At 25.3% G+C, this 17,292-nt stretch overlaps 1 long non-coding RNA gene across 1 annotated transcript; it reads left to right on the top strand.

Annotated features, from left to right (window-relative positions):
• The first annotated feature begins 4,756 nt into the window (after positions 1–4,756).
• On the top strand, positions 4,757–7,177 carry LOC145842779 (uncharacterized). The gene is made up of 3 exons (XR_014370214.1): positions 4,757–4,874; positions 6,631–6,694; positions 7,020–7,177. It is a non-coding gene; the product is annotated as an uncharacterized LOC145842779 (long non-coding RNA).
• Positions 7,178–17,292: the final 10,115 nt, after the last annotated feature.

Genomic DNA, 17,292 nt, shown 5'->3' on the forward strand with positions numbered 1-17,292 from the left:
TTCTTTGCACAGACTCAATTTTGTTAATGTCTTTATTTAAAAAGAGTGACCAAGTTTGTGTACTGTATTCAAGCTTATGACTAAGGTATACTTTATTTGGTTTTGTCAGAATAGTAGCTGATTTAGTTTTAAAACTTTCTGGTATTTGATAGGATAAAACTTGTGCAATATTATATAAATAAAAGTAAATATAAAAAAAATCAACAAAATAATAAAGTTTAGAAATTGAAACAACTAAATTATCCAGAGTTTTTTATAAACCTCTAAACTAGCCTTAGTTTCTAAAAAAATGTCAGTAAAATTCAAACTAGCCTAATTCGTTTTCATTTTCATACTAAACCGAATCAGCCCAACTAGCTTTAGTTTTTGTGTATTTAAAAACATTCCTTTTAAAAAAATATCATATAGATTGAGGTAAGTTTTATATAAATATATTTGCTGTTTTTCGTTTTTTAATAGATTTAATTACTATAATCATACCTTTTTAAAAAAATACTTGATTTTATGTCTAATCTATAAAGAATTTTCTGCTAACGTGACAACTGTTTTATTTATTTTGTGAAAATGATTAAGACTTGAAAAATAATAATTGTTTTGTATTGTAAAGACTACTTGCACTTAACTTTTTATAAAAAAAACAAGTGAAGTAATTTTAATTACTTCTTATAACTTTATATTTGAAATAATAAAATTATTTTTATAAAACTAAAACTTTCTTGATCTTTTTTTACATTAAAATTAAATAACCTACCTACCTTACAACTCAATAAGAAACTAATGAAACTAATGTGGTTTTCTAGCAAATTTATTTTTTGAGCACTAGCATTGTACAACATATAGTGTGAACATTCTAGTGTGCTTCTAAATTTCGAATCTGTAGATACACCTTAGTTTTGTAACCAATGCAGAACATGTGAGTCACAGCAGCAGTACTTACAAGCCTGTCTAGTGTCACTTTCACTACTAAAAGTATTAACACCTACTACTTTACTGATGGACAACCCATTAATAGTTGGAATCACTTGTTTTGCTCAAAATATGTAGTAACATTGTGAAGATGATTTAGATCTCCCTGATGAACAGTGTCTCAAATATATAATAATTGGACAGTGTCAAAATTAATATATTATTTGGACACAATTACACTTAAAATGGTATGTTATAGTTTGTTTTATCCGTGCATCCAATACTGTTTATCTGCTTGGGGTGGTGCTGCTGACTGTTACTTAAAACCAATTGTTTGTATGCAAAAAAGAGTAATCAGGTATGTTTGTCAAGTGCTTGCCTTGACCACAACAAACCCTCTGTTTAAAAAAACTGTTGTGCTAAAATTTAATGATGTGTATAAAGTGCAAACTTGTAAGTTGATGCGTAATATTATAACAGGGTTTGATGTAGAGCACAATAGATTTACATATGCTAGCTCTGTTCACTCACCAAAGTTGCCACTCTTTGAGTCAAAATATCTTCCTTGAGTGACCAGAAACTTCCCTGAGTAAGCTTAAACTTCCCTGAGTTTTATCATGATAAGTATAAATTTCAAATTTAAAAAAATACAAATTTCTAAATAAGCACTTGAAAATAAATAAAATTAGTTTTTTTTGAAAAAAATACTAAAACTGAATCTCATTCTATATCTATAAAACTTTTCCCTGAGAATTTTTGAAATATCTTAAAATTTCCCCGAAATTTTTACAAAAAACCAAAACTGCCTTGAGTTTCCTGAGTTAAAAAAAACAAAATTTCCAGAGTGTGTGACAACCCAGACTCACACAACACTAGGTTCTCAAAGAAAATGATTTTAACCGAAAGACCTAGAACAACACTTGGCCTAAACTTCTTTAGGTATTTGGGTCCAAAGTTTTGGTCTAGTGTCCTTACAGTTATTAAATACTTAAAAAAATATTTTTTTTAAATTGAGTTATAAAAACGTTTTTTAATAACTACAAGGAGTAAATCTAGAATGCTTCTGCGTGTATGTTTTGTTTTTATGAAAACTGATTCATGTTATCTGGGCATCAGGTTGTGACGTGTGGGTTTTTATTTTATCAATGTCCTGGTAATAAAAGAGTAAAAGTTATAAATTATTGAAATAAACGATATATATTGTTAATTTATTTTTATAATACTTGTTACATTATTAGACCTAAGATAGTTCATTTTATTTTTTTTATTTTTTGTCTTTATTTTTATTAGAAATAAGAGGTAAAAGTATAAAGTTTATACAAATAATGTTATTTTTTGTTATTTATTGAGTTTTTATGTCAAGTTAATAGTAACAAAAACTAAACTAACTTATAAAACTAAATGTTTTATTGATTTTATTATTGATTTTTTTTCAAATACAAACAGTGTATATTTTTTCCAATGGAAAGCATTTCTTTATTCTATTTTTCTTTTATAGTACTTTATACTTTAAAATAGATATTGGTTTATTTGAGTTTGCAACAGCTGATTGTGAGTTCCCACTGGTGGCAGTGATCACATGATTGAATTGTTGATGTATTTTTTGTTGTAGCATGGCGGATACTTACTCAGGGATTTGAGCTTCCTGATTTTTCCACACTTTGTGGTTTTTAGTGTTGAGATTTTAACCTTGTGAGTATTTGCCAAACAACATGTCACTAGAAATTTGTTCAATAAAGGGTTAGGATTAGTTTTTATATTTATTTTGGTTAGTTGAAATAAAAGTTCTGTTTTTATTTGGTTCTAAAAAGAATTAGTTTTATTTTTAATTATAAAGGTAGTTTTTCTTAAGAATAAATTTAAATATTTTCTTAAATTTAAAGATAGGGCAGTTGGAATAACACATGATTAGCTCAAACTCACTTGCTTGACCTTCAGAAAATGTTTATCGTTGCAGAGGGGAGCGTGAGCTTTGATGTCTTTCTACCTTAAAAAAAATATATATAAGTCATTAATTGTCAGTTATACTATTTAGTTTGGGTAGCTGTATAAACTTCACGAGCATACAAAAATTTCACAAGGGGATAAAATTGCACAAAGCCACTTTTGCATGGGTTATTTTGTTTTATAATTTTTTTTTATTTATTTCTTTTTTACTATCACTGTTACCTCTAACCATTACCCTTGGTCATCAAGTTTTTTTCATTTTTATGTATTTTTTTTATTTTATTTTAGTTTTTTATTTTTTTTACTATCACTGTTACCTCTAACCCTTACCCTTTATTAAAAGCTTTTTTTTTTTTTTGATTAATTTTTTATTATCACTGTTGCCCCTAACCCTTGTTCAAAAACTTTTTTTATCTTTTTTGTTTTATTTAATTTTTTTTCTGTATTATTATACTCTCGTGCAAAATAGTCTTTGTGCGATTTTGTTCCTTCGTGCAAGTTTGGCTTTGTGCAATTTTATCTTTGTGCAATTTAGACCTGTTCCCATTTAGTTTATAATTAATTGTTTCTAGTATGCTGCAATACATTTTGAATTAGGTACTTTCCCTACATGATAAGTACAAAAGATTGATGCAATTATACCGGAAGTGTGTTTCTTTAATACCAGGCAGACATGGTAACAAGCGCCGCCTTTTAGTTATAACATAAACAAATTTATGGAAATCCCCGGTAGTAGGATTTAAATTTATTATGAAAGAAAATGTTTTATAAAATAAGTCATGAAGAAAACACAATTTTTGTAAACATAATTTAGATTAAGAATAAAAAAACAAACTATTTTTAAAAGTATGAATGCCTCTAATGTTAGTTTATGTTTTTTTTTTTTGTAATAAGGTTAATTTTTAGACATCTAATGACTAAATTAATCATAACTAAATTGTTAACTGTTAGTTGTAAGCAATAATGGAATAGTAAATTTGAGAAAAAATTATCTTCCACTATTAGATAATAAACTTGACTAAAAACTTAATAGTATTGAATATAAATAATGTTAAGGATTGTTTAAGTTTTTTGATTTCTACATCTTTAAGATTTTATTTTTCTCAACTTTGATGAAATAGACAAAACTGATGATTTTTAGCTAAACATCTTTTTTCAAATCTACTTTTATTTTCACTAATATATCAAATAATTTTCATTTCTAAACGTAAATATAAAATTAGAATTTTTCACTTGGTGTACGTTTTTCAAAAAATATTTGTTTAAGAAATACAATCACTATATATTCATTTTTTTATAACTTTATAATTTTATTTACAACCTTTAAACTATCCTTTATTTAGATGAATTATAACTATTTTTTTTTAATTTCTAGGGTGGTAAAGCAATTGGATTTATTTTATTTTATAAAAACCTTGTAAATTACTGTATGATCTATATAGTGTTATTAAAAATTATAGTACACAATTTAAGTTTTTTATATCTAGTTTAGTAAATTGAGAGTGGCTAACAGGTATAATAAAGTGCTTTTTATTCTTAAACTCAATATGTTTCTCATGCTAACTTAAGTTATTTTTGACACTTGTTGAGTCTTATGCTAGTCATTAGAACTGTTTCTTGAATTAAAATTATTTAATTGCCTTAATTTTATAAACTTGCTGTTTTAATGTATATATTGTCAGTTGGTAGTAGTTGTATCTTTGACTTATATAAATTATATGTAAATGCTCATATAAGTTGAGGGTATCCCTGTTATCAAAGGTTGATAACCATGTATCTTGTTTGCAGTAAATACTTGAGAAATTTTTAAATTTTTTAAGCTCTTTAAGTTTCAGTTAATAGTTTAGGAAAGTATCTAATGACTTAACTATTTTGTTTAATGTACTAATAATATTTAAGTTACAGTTTAAATACAATATTTTTAAAACTCACCAGACTCAGAAGATAAACCACCTTTAGATGTTTAACCACTCAAAAATAGAGATATCTGAAATCTTGGAAATCAGTTGATGACTTAAAAGGTTTTTTTTATATGTAACAATTAATAGTAATTTAAAACATAAATTTTAGTATTTATACTTTGAAATCAACTACACAATTTTTTTTCTGGAAAAACTTAGCTTTTTTTACTGAATTTTTTAAAGCAAAGGTTTTTGAAGCAGATTTAAGATTTTCATTTCTGTTTTTTATAAAAAATGTTTTTTTAGTTACTTTTTAAGGTATAATTTGTAATTTGAGTTTAATATTGCACAAATAATTATTTATCATGTAAAGTCTAAAATCCTATTTCACTTATTATTTGAAAATTGATATTTTTTTAACAGTCTTGTAAGTATTATTATTAAACAGTTAGCAATGCAATTTTTAATTTTTTCCATAAACTTAGACGATAAATTTAAAATGGTTATAATCAGATTTTACAAATATTTAAATAACATCTTTGACTTCAAAACAAAATTTGCTTTTTATTATTAAGTAAATTAAATGGTTTAATGGGGTCATAGGGATGAAGGGAGGCAAATAACTTGTTAATAAGATTTAGTTTTATTTTTACTCAATTAACTACGATGTTGGTTGTTTTTTTATGAAGTATAAAATAAACAAATAGCTTTTCTTAAAACTTTGGTCATAACATGCTTTGTACTGTACTATTATAAATTTCTTACTTTTATTTTAAACTTTGTTTTTTTAAGCAAAAAATTATAAATGAATTTCAATGTTGTGAAATCAATTATTTATATGCAATGTCAAAATACCTTTTTATTTTATTACTTTAAAATTCATTAATATTTTTCAATTATTGTTTCCATAAATTATTAAATACTATTATATTTAATAGTTTAGTAACAAATTTATTTTATGTTATTACTATACTTAGACTTAAATTTTTTGATGTTTTTTTTTGTTTTTGCAAAACTTGGTTTTGTAATTTTATTAATTAGATCATTTGGTTAATTGAGGCCATAGGGAGGGGGGGAAATCTGTTTACAGCATTGAGTTTTAATTTTTCCTTATTAATTTGACATAAAACTTTTTCAATAAAAAAAGGAACTTAATTTTTTATATAGTTCATAACATATTATAATTTGAATTTTAATAAATCTTTTTATGACAAGTGCTTGTAATAATATCAAGATCTCTTTCTGAGAGTTTGAAGTAAATTGTTTTAAAGTTGAAAGAGGTGGTAAACTTTTAGTTTTTTCTATTAATGCCAAAAAAATTGACTTAGGCAGATTTTCATACTTTACAGTTGACTGGATTTAATAAAAAAAAGTTTATATAACAAAAAATAATTAATCTTTTCTAAAGAAAGTATGTTCTAGCAAATTATTTTTAAATATAGCCAATGTTTTTTTTTTTATAATTTCGATCCCTTATGGCATTAACAAGTTGTACACACCTTGTATATAACATGTTACAAGCTTCTTAAGTTGTTTTATTCATAGAAGCCTTATGCTTTTTACCATTTTTTAATGGTTAATTGTTATTTTTTGGTATAAACATAAAATTTTTTATATGTTACAATGTTGTTATAATTATATACCTACATTTTTTATTTTTATTTTAACCAAAGGTGTTATTAATAGAGTGAAAATTTTTTTATAACAAAAGTCGTGACTAAATAATCTTAAAATTATAAAAAAGTATTTAAAGCATGGCTAAACTTAAATATAAATCATGACTAAACTTTTACTGTTTATTTATTAATTCATTTTATTTGACAAATAGATTATGTTAATATTCTTCTTCAAAAAAATAACGATCGAACCTTTTCAGGTTAGATCTGCAATAAACATACTTAAACAGAATCTGAAAGACTTCATTTACACGCCAAATTCAAGTAAGCTTAGTTTTGATAACAAAGAAAATATAACTTGTTTTTTAATTTAAGCTTTTATTAAATAAATATGGTATAACATTAGTTTTTAATTATTTTCTCAAAAATAAACATCTTTATTTATTTTTAAACGCCTAAAAATGTACTACTACTTTCTTACAACCAAAAATTACTAACATTAAATTAAAGATTTAGTCTAATCATTTTTTGGTTAAATTTAACAACAGTGAAATTAATAAATGTTATTTATTTTCTAATGATTTAAATAGTTTTTATTTTTCCATATAAATGAATTTTTTAAATATGAAATTTTTCAATTTTTATATAGGTCCTTTTGTGGAAGAACATAACTTTCATGTTGAAGTCAAAGAGATGTATGAAAATATCACATTTAATTGAAAGGCACAGGTAAAACCACTCAAAATCCATGTTGTATAGTCAATTGTGTTTAATAACAACTAAACTAAATAGCTTAAATTTTGTTTTAAAAAGGATGTATCTAACAAGATTTAATAAATTTCTGATTTTGTTTTTACTTTACTATTAAAAAATTTCAGTCAAAACACAAGTTACTAAAATATTTATGTTTCTTTTAAAATAATTATTTTTACTTCCTACTTAGTAAATTGTCATACTTTTTGTAATTGCATTTCAATCAAAAGTATAAATTATTATAAATGCTTTATTCTAAACGCTAATTAAAATAAGTAAAGAATGTTTTAAAACTTTCATATATTTTACTAATTTTTTTCTTTGTAAAAGTAATTATATTTCTGGTTTTCTTATTTACTTTCACAACATAAATATGTGTGTTATTAAAAAATTGCTCTTAATATTGAGTATTAGACGAAAATAAATTCTTTTATGGACAGAGTACATTTCTAACCTAATTTTAATATTCCTATAATTTCAAACGTTTTATAATTATTTGTTTAATACAGGTCAAAAATATTTTTACAAGTTTTGTGCAAGCGCTTATAATACTTATGCTCATTGAAAATGACAATCACAAATTTTAACAAAGTCATGCTTTTCTTAAAAAGACAAAATACTTGTCATATAAACCTATGAAAAAATTGAGAAACTTCACTTAAGTTTAAAGTATTTTTATTTGAGTTATTGTCTAGGCTTTCTACTGTTTTCAGTTATGCTGATCATGTTTTTATTCAAAATTCTTTAATATATTTATTTACAAAATTTTATATGTAAAATGCACAAATTTCTTAAAACAAGAGTTTATTTTTGCATTTTTGTAGTAACTATAATAAGTGCAATGATGACTGAACTGTTAATTTTTTTGTAAAATAAAAGTTTTGACTTAAATTTTTTTGTCTATTAAACTTTGAAAATTCTTATTTTTGTAGTTTTTATCATGTATTTTTTAAAATTTTGTATTATATCTAAAATATCATATAAATCCTTTGTGTTCCTTAAAGAAAATTTTAACAAACTAGTTTTAGCTCAAATCCTTTTTTTTTTGTGAATTTTCAACAGTTTTTTTGTTTTATTTCTGAAATTTAAACTTAAACAAGTAATTAAACTATACAAATTAAATGTTTATGTAAAATTGCGACAACTCCCAATTATAAGAATAAAAAAAGTTTAAGTTATAGTTTTGTAAAATGTTTTTATGTTGTGCACTTGTTCATTAATAAACATATTTAATAAGCTCGTTATCTATACATCAGAAAAATATTTATATTATTTAGCTATTAATAATAAAACTTACTGTTGTTTTGAAGGTTTATATAATATTTTTATTTACAATATCTCCTAGTTTGCCTTTTTTCAGAAACTTTGAAGCTTCAATTGAATAAATAAATCTTAAAGCACATAAGTAATTAAAAATAATGTTTATTTAATGGCTTATTATACGTACAAAAAACCATAAAAAATTTTTTAAAACTTAAAGCTAAGTAAAGTAAGTTATAGATAGTTATCTCTAAAATTAATTTTTCTCTTCAAGTTATTTTTACTCATTAAACATATAAAGTTGTTTGAAATAAAGTAAAGTTCCTTTAAAATTTAAATCTTTGCTTTATATTATAGCCACTAATATTCAAAGAAAAGGTATACTAACTAATTTAAAACTTTTAGATGCGAATTCTTTTAATATCATAAACTTTAGTAACACAAGTTTGTAATAAGTTGTATAAGCAAAATATTTTTTTAAATTTAGTGTTAAATAATGTTTGTTAATAAAAGCATGATAATTAAAATTATCATTAGTTGATATTTTAATAAAGTTGTTACAGCAACAAAAATAATTAAGAAACTATGAAATTTAAGAAACTGTAAAACAAAAGGTGAAAGTTAGCTATAACTTTAAAAATTTACAAGCTATTATGAAGAAATATTAGAACAGTTTAAGCGTACCATTTGTTTTACTCACTAGTTTCTTTTTTTAGTTCTCTCTCTCTCTCTTGCGCTTTAAGCGTGTGTAATTTTGAAAAGTTTTAAAATAAAGAGAATAACTCGAGCGCGCTCACGCGTACCACTTATTTTTCACTTTAGTTTCTTTTATTTCTCTAGGTTTCTCTCCATTTACTATAAAACTTTAAACACGTGTAAACAGATAAAACAGCTGTAATTAGTGACTTTAAAACTTTACCATGCCTGATACCAGGTGTTTATGTCAACTTTTAGTACTTAACCATTATGTTTATTAAACATAGCATTTTTGGGTCATCGCATGTTTGAAGGTTACAGTGTTTACACTGTTTGAACTTTATTTATCTGTTCACCAAACTGTAACAAAAAATCGTCATATGTCCTGGACAAGACTTTAAAAGGTATCTGTGTTGTGCGACTCGACAACCGAAAGGTTCTTATACCAAATATCTTGAATGTATTTTTTTATTTAATAAACTATATCTATTAGAATTAAAGTTGTCAGAAATCCAAAAACTAACATTTATTAACATTGAACAAACGTTTGACCGTTTTTGACTCAAACAGTCACAACAAGTAATTTTCTCATTGAAATCTGGCAACTGTAAAGAACTAACAGTCTAAGATAGATTTTTTGTTTTTTCATCTGTTTTGTTTTTAAGCTAACAACCGTGAGGGTAAAAGTCAAATAAAAACAAAGGGACACTTCTGCGCGTTTTGTTTTCTTTTCTTTTACTTATTTTTGCTATCACAGTTTCCTCTAACCCTTGGTCAATATTTTTTTTATGTTTTTCTTATTTTAAAAGTTTTTCTCTATATATTAACTTTATTTTTGTGTATTATTATTTTTTTTACTCTCACTGTCACTGTTATCCTTAACCCATGGTCGATAATTCTTCTTAGTTGAATTTTTTCAAGTTTTTTGTATACTCTCCTACTAAAATGTCACTCGTGCAAAAGTGACTCTTTGTGCATATTTGAAACGTTCCGTTTTAATTGTAAACTAATAATTAATATTAACACAGCTAAACAATCATAATTCATAACACTATAAACTTTTTACTATTCTAAACTTATTTATTGAAAATATTCTTCATAGTGCATTTAAAATAAGATGTTATTTATCGCTTTTAATTAAAAACAGCTTAAGAAAAACTATATTTTAATAAATTTATACAATAAAGAAATGACTTATTTGAGTTTTATGTTTTAAATATAAAAACCTCCAATTAAAAAAAAAAGTTAGAACAAATGTTTACCTCATTTTGGTACGACAAAAAAACTTAAAATATTTGTTAATCTTAACTAGTTTTATAAGTTAAAAATAAAATTACAAAGAAAACTAAATAAATATAAAATAGTGCATTTTTTTCTGTTGAATTTTGAATTATTGTTTTTTATAACTGCATAAAATTCAATATTTAAAGACACAAGTTATAATTAAGTATAAATCAATGATTTAACACACTTAGCACACTTAGTAGAATTGTAAAATTGAATAACCTTTTATGTACACATTAAATTTTTTGTCTTACATTTTTTTATTTAATTAAGAGTAAAATGTAATAAAAAAGAAGCTCATTGCTTCACATAAGCATATTAAAAAGATTAAAAAAACTCAAAACTTATGTTACTCATCTAACAACTGTAAATAGTTATGAAGTTCCTAAAGTAAACTTTTGGTGCTCTCAGAGTAACATACAGTTAAAAGCATAGAGGCTTAATAAAGTACGGTAATAAGTATACTAACAAACTTGTGCAAATAATATTTTGATAGTAACCAAATATATTGCTGAAACTTATAGTTAAAAAAATAGTGGACTTTATATACTTTTAATTATTTAAAAGTTATCTAACTTACAACAATTTATTTTCTCTGATTTATTAGAACCAAGTGCTAGGTTGAGACTAGATTTTAGTGAGAATATCAATGAAGTAAAAAAGTAGATTAATACAAATATAATTTGTAAATGAATTTCACCACACCATCATGAACGATAACGTCCGATACAATCTTTGTCCTTGTTACGACTCATTAGGTAGGAGTAGTCGATGGAAAGCGCTGCTGAGATGCTACCAAGCAGTAAGTACGTATGCATTGTAGCGACCGTTAGTAGGTAAAGTCCAAACACAACTAGATAGGTAAAATAAAAAAAAGTTCAGTACTAAGATGAAAACAAAAATCGTAGTGAATTGCTGGTAAACTCACAGTTTGCACCCATTTATTTTCAACCAAATATATTCTTCTGATTAACTCCCACCCGAGTCAATTCATTTCTCAGACAGATACTTAGTGTGCACTAAACGTCTTGTTATATTTGTGTTTTCGTTTGGTAATTGTAAAGCGGCTTTAAAAGGTTAAAATATTGCCTTAGAGTATGAATTTTATATTTTTTGGTTTTAACTTAATTTCAGCTGAAAATATTTTAGTGTATGGGTAAACTGATGAGGTTTTTTATTACTGATGTTCACGTAGCTTTGAAAAAATATATATAAACTATTTTAGTAAAGAATTTAGTTAGTTAAATATAGTATTTGTTCTGAGATAGCCTAAATGTTCTCATTATACTGATAAGGAGCGTAGATCACAACCTCACAATAAAACAGAGGACGTCTTAGAAGTTGGGATGTGAACGATTAAGTTGTAACTACTTTTTTGATTTTACCCAAAAAATGTAGCTACACAATGGATCAGCGTCCGGTAAATGAATTTTTTGTCTATAAAATTAAATTTAGAACTTTAAAATTTTCAATTTCTTCATCTCAAAACTGGCTTTTTTCTGTTTCAAATTTTTTATCAGTTTATATTCAAAACCTACCAAAAACAATGCTTTTTTGTTCATCAAAGTTAAAGCTTGCAACAAGCTACTGAAAAATACCTGAAAAAATTATACATATATTCTTTTCTTTCTTTTTCTTGTATGGTATGGCTACCGTTAAAAGATTACACAGTTACTTGAAATTTCATGATACTTTTTTTTTTTTTTTTTTAAACTTTTTTTCATTTTTAACCGTAGGAAAAACTTGAGTTATAATAGTCAATTTTATAAATTATTAACAGAATTTGATTTTACCTAACTACTTTTATACATGTAAGAAAAAAATAATTAATAAAATTCTTATAACTTACTTTTAAGTAATAAAATGCTTTTGTATTAGGTTTTTTAAATATTTGTTTTTGCTTTACCGTGTTTCATTTTTATACCAATAATTTGTGATTTAAGTATAACACCTATCTGGTATTTGTTTACCTATAGATTGATTTAATAATCACGAAAATCACATAAAACTAAATTATTTGAATCTTTAAAGTTATTAACTACAAAATATTTAAACAAATTTTAAATATCTAAATAGTAAATTAATCTAAATTTACATACAAGTTTTCAAAAAAATTGGAATCAAATAGTCTAAAAAAGTAAACTTATTTAAATCATTTGTGTAGTTTAGAAACTAAATTTTTACTTTAATAAAACATTTGCGAAATTCAAATTAATTCTTATGTTTATCGCTGGACAACACAGTTTGGTGTTGTGCACTCAAGTCAGTTTTACAAATTTCTCTCAAAGCAACAGTGGCATACGAACTCGTGTTGAGCTGAAACTTTACAACTAACGCTGTTTTCTCCTCATCTTGTCCTCGACATGACGTTGAAAGGTGCCGTGGTGTATGACTCGAAAACCTCAAGGGTTTTTCCTTACACCAGGTTCTTGGACCAATTTTTTGAGCGCTTTTTTGTTTGTTCAATAAATTGCAATTCAAAATGATGTGTTGCATGAATACATACTATGGATTTAAAATTCCAAGTGGAAGCAACACGTTCAGTAAAGCTACTCTTATACAGTAAATAACCAATTTACTAGTTTTATAAAATTCAAAAAAACATAAGTACTACTGTGGTAAACATAGTAAACTAAATCAAAATAAAATTGATACAGTTTAGATCAGTGCTTCTGAACCTTTTTTTAGTGGCGGAACCCTTTTCTAAAGTTCAACTTTTCCGCGGAACCCCTAATTTAATTTTACATAAAATGTTTAATATAATATTTCCTGTAAAAAACAAAAGAATTTTAGTGAAAAACGATTTTTTTAGCAAAACTATATCATTGTTAGAAATCATACCAATTGTAATAGTATTAAGTCGAGTCAAACTCAAAGTGCGCCAGAGGCAATAGGTATTTTATGATTCTATAATAAATAAACGAAAACAAACATGATTAATCGCAACGTCATAAAAACCTTTCCTTGCATAATAAAAACAAAATGAGGGCTACAAACAATAACGAAATGAACATGAACCTGATCTAATTCACAGATTACTGTAATAAACGGGTAAGATGCCTATCGAAAAATAGATAAAAAACATTTAGTGCGAAACTTGAACTTGTCTCTTAGCAACAAGCATGTCAATGCGCTGCTGGATTTTGGATAGACTGAGACGAAGACAGGCAGATAAGGTTGGAGTCAGCATACAGTTACTTTGCTTCGTTTTAATGTTTGTTACATGCGAAAAACCGGACTCGCAAAGATAAGTGGTGGTGAATGGTAAAAGAAATTTTACTGCACGCTTTGCTAAGACGGAGTACTCTGAAATTGCACATATCCAAAAATCTAAAAGCTCCTTCCCTTTGAAACTTAATTTTTAATTGTTATCTTCAGATAGTTGCAGCAATTCGTTTTCTGTATCTGTAGGAAGATTCACCTCTTCTGAAGCAATATCACACATAAAAGGATTCAAAATCCATAAATTTCCGATGTGAGCATCTTCAGGAAAATAATGTTGAAAATTTATAGACAAAAGATCAAGGTGGTTGTATATTTTGTTAGAGAAGTTTAATTCTATGCATTTTTCATGGGCCTCATCAAACCGGTGAAACATCGCAAAATTACCATTGCTAACCTTTTTCTTCCAAAAGTTAATTTTATTTTTAAACGCCTGAAACTTGTCTGTCATGACAAAAAATGGAATTTTGCTTACCTTGCATGCTTAAGTTCAAAGCGTTTAATTCTTTCGAAAATATCGGTGAGATAAGCTAGCCTGGCCAAAAAAACATCATTTTAAAAGAACTTCACTAATTCTGAGCCTTCTCCTTTAAGAAAGGTTAACACTTTTAAAAATTAGAGTATCATTTTTTATCATGTAAGTCTAAAAAAAACTATTTCAAATTCAATTTCTGTTAAAATTTTATAGGCCTGGCCAGATTTTTTTAAATTATAGTAGAATTTTTTAAGTAAAAAATAAGCTTTTATACATATTAAACTTTAAATCAAAGTAATAGACATCTTTTTAAACATTTTTACATCATTTTAAACTATATATTATACCAGAAATAAGTTTTTGATAAAGATTTTTTATTTAGTTTAATTGTGTAAACATTTAGAATTTGTTTTGATTGATCCTACATTGTTTGCTTTAGTGATAATACCAGTATTTTCATGACTTCAATAAGAATAGAAATTCAAAAAATGTTCAAAAATTTGCGCAACCAGGACACCTATTAATAATGAATACCAATTAAAAGTCCTACGGCTAGATACACACTACTAAGCAGATCAATGAATGCTATATTTGTATATGTTTTCCATTTTTTTTGAAGTTTTAGGATTTACGTATTTTTTTCTTTCAAATTTCTCTTTTAAATTTCGAAAGGCTTTGCGGAATCCCTGAGAGGCGTCGCGGAACCCTATTTCAGAAGCACTGGTTTAGATAACTAAAAATTAAACGCTAAAGTATATATTATAAAACTGATTTTAGTCCTATTAAGCTTTTGATTAATAATTCAAATAGGTTGAGTGACAAAATTGTGTTATGAAAATGTAAGTTGAATTAATAGTCAACCGGCAGACCCACAACATTAGGTCTGACCGGGTCTAACAAGACCAAACCCGGTATATCACTAAATTCAACTTTTAGAAATATACAACGTTTAACTAAACTGTTAATGTGTTTTTTTTTGTTACCTATTATTAAATTTTAGCGTAGAAATGTTTATTAAATAACTTTTGGTTTACAACTTTCAATTCAATAGATCGTTTAAAATGTATACAAATGATACATAATATAGGAACAAAAGTTACCATCAAAACTTAAGAATTTAGAAATCAAACAAAATAAAAAAATTTGGTGTACCATATTAATAAGTAAACAAAACCAATTATAAACCAGTCAACATGGTCAAATTGATCCAACTTAGGATAGCTTATGCCAATAAGATGCAAGTATATGTGGCTTAGTTGTACTTAGGACGTTGAAAACATGTTATAATTGTATAGTCGAAACTTGATAGTCACGAATTTAGAAAAAAAGTAAATTAACTTAAGAAATTAATACAAGAAAATATTTATAAATGTTTGTAAACTTCCAAATATAAGTTTACTACTGTCTCTAAAATAATCTAATTCTGTAGACCTTTTTCTGCTAGGTTGTGTGTTTAAAATTTGTGTCTTTTTGTTAATATTTGGTGTGATTGATTCACATATTTTGTGTAAACCATAACCCAGACAGAAACTGGTTGTAGCAAAAAGGCAAGAAAACTATAACAATTTTATTGAGCGGTACTAATAAACACTTTCAAAATGTGCAGAAAAAACTTGTTAAAGTTAAAATAAGGTTTTTTTATAACTTAGAATCAAAAACTACATTTACTCAAACTTGAAATAATTTTGAGCTAGATTAAGCTAAGTTTGAAAAGCATAACAAAAACATTAAAAGCATAAATATATATCAGCTTCTTTTCTTAGATCTATAAACTTTACTCTTATGTTGAAAAAGTCAAGCTATAAAAATGTAACAACTCTAAGCCATTGAGTACACCAACTGCACAAAAAAGTAGTGATCATATAAAGCAGTGTTACCCAAACACTTATTTATAAGGCACCTTTTAAAGAATTGATATAGCTATAGCCCTCTTCGAGAACATTTTCCAAAAAACTACCTTAAATACGTCGACCTTTTTGCTCTTCATCATAAAATCCTTAATCCTAATTTCAAATAATTACCTCATGAGCCATCCTGTAACCACTTTACACGGCCCCCTTTTTGTAGCTTATGACCGTATAAATTTCAGAAATAAGAGATTATAGTTTCAGATGTTTAATAAATATTTTTTAACAAAAAGTAAATTTTAACGGTTTTTTTTACATTGACATAACTAATAAGGCTTAGTGTGTGCTATAAGTCCGAACAAACAAACTATCTTTATACTACTCTTTACTTCTGTTAAAATTTCTCAAGCAACTATAAAATCACTTTTATTAAGACAAAGTACTTTCAAGTTTTTAATTTACTGTGTAGCATAGATGGCATTCTCAGTTCAATTTTGTACAAAAAAAAAAACTCTTTTTAAAGACATAAATAACGGAGCTTTCATTGGTGATTGTAAAACTTGAGACTTTTCTATTTATTAATACTTGATGTAAGCGGAAACCGTAGCATTTACCACCTAAAATTATAAAAACTCCAAATTACGGCAATTCAGCTGTTGAGTGCTTGTAAAACTACTACCGACATTAAGTTAAAAAGAGTTACTCTTAAATTGTTCTATAAATAAAGACTAAAAATAACTTTTTAATAAAGTTTTAGATAATAAATGCTTCCCTTTATCATCAGTATCTTAGTTATTAATAAGCCTTTAAGTAGTTTAAAAGTTCTTAAAACTGCAGTATTACGATAATAAAATGTTTGTACTTTATATATATTAAATATTTTTATAGCTTAGTTTATTTCTGATCTTAGAAAAACTAAAGTTGTTTAACTTTTTTGAAAAACTTTGTTTCTCGATACTAGAAAATGTTTATTAAAATCTCAAATATCATAAGAAACTAAAAAAAACTTCGGAAAAATGAAGCATATTAAACAAAATTATCGGAAAAACTATTTAACAGTCTTTGTTATTTTTCAACAAAAAATTTCAATCAACTGAAAAATTTATCATGTTCTGTAAATTTAACTGTTAATTTAGTTTACATGTTGAATATCTAAATTTGGCTTGAAGTTGAAGGAAAAGCTTATCTGAATAATAATTTATATACTTATTTACAGCATTGTATGTACTTCAACTATTTTATTCAAGCAAGAAAAAAAACTACAATAAATCATGTAATCAGTTTGTAATACTTTTACTTGCTTTACGATATTTTATCAGTATTACATCAATTTATAGTAGAAGTATAACCTATCTAAATCTTTTTGTTTTACCTGAAAATTTGTT

Source organism: Thalia democratica, chromosome 8 (genome assembly GCF_965202585.1).
Source record: "Thalia democratica chromosome 8, ktThaDemo2.hap1.1, whole genome shotgun sequence".
Classification (NCBI taxonomy): Eukaryota; Metazoa; Chordata; class Thaliacea; order Salpida; family Salpidae; genus Thalia; species Thalia democratica.